Genomic DNA, 1,009 nt, shown 5'->3' with positions numbered 1-1,009 from the left:
GCATTATTTTTCTTTTGCGTTCATAAAAACGGTTGTATATTTCAGTTTCTTTATGTTTCGCCTCTCAGGCCTTCCCATCACAATGCCGGATTTCATGAAACCAGTTACACCAAGAACTTGAAAGCAGACAAAAAAAGGCCACCCAAACAGCCTGAGATTCCTACAAGTTATTATAGTTTTTACAGCTATTTAAATATGGCATAGGTATAGTATTAGGCACTAAAGTTTTTCAAATTTTGAAAGCAGGGATTTCAGAAAGGATATTGGAAAATAACATCACACCTGCTGAGGAAATGCCTGGAACTGATTTAGATGATTTTGATGATGGAGATGATGAAGGTGATGAAGATGATGAAGATGATGAAGATGATGAAGATAATGAAGATGATGAAGATGCTGAAGATAGTGAAGGTGATGATAATGACTCCTGCCACCAAGATTCAGAAGATAGTAATAAAGAAAATAGGCCACCTAAGAGACAAAAAGTACAAGAAAGCAGTAATTTTAAGTGCATACACTTAATACACTTTTTCACTCAATAACTATTTTCTCTCAGATTGACCCTGTTTTTGGACAATCCATACCACCCAGCTCCTCTTCCTAGTTTTAGTGATGCAGCAATCCTTCGAACTGAATAAACCTGCAACAGCCAAAATGAAACTGCGCTGTATCCTCGGCGAATACGGTAAGTAATTCTGAAACTTTGGTTCTGCGAATAAAACAGTGCACAAATATCGTGCAATAACAGCCGTAGTAGACCATTCATTATCATTATGAACCTCCGTTCGACCATGTAGCGCGTTTTCAGGTTGACAGTACCGTTGCGAATGCCTCATAAGTATTATTGGCTGAGCGATTAGCGAAGCCCATTACTCCACTGACCTGAAAAGTTTCATTCTGTTTGTCTGTCTGTCTGTCTGTCTGTCTGTCCGCACGATAACTCGAGAAAGAATTGAGATAGCGACCTGGGATTTTCAGGGTCGTTTTGTATCATAACAAGCTGGGCCCG

The sequence above is a fragment of the Frankliniella occidentalis genome, unplaced genomic scaffold (genome assembly GCF_000697945.3).
Source record: "Frankliniella occidentalis isolate FOCC.00 unplaced genomic scaffold, Focc_3.1 Scaffold328, whole genome shotgun sequence".
In the NCBI taxonomy this organism is placed as follows: Eukaryota; Metazoa; Arthropoda; class Insecta; order Thysanoptera; family Thripidae; genus Frankliniella; species Frankliniella occidentalis.
The sequence above is the reverse complement of the archived record's forward strand: the minus strand, read 5'-3'. Positions refer to the sequence as shown.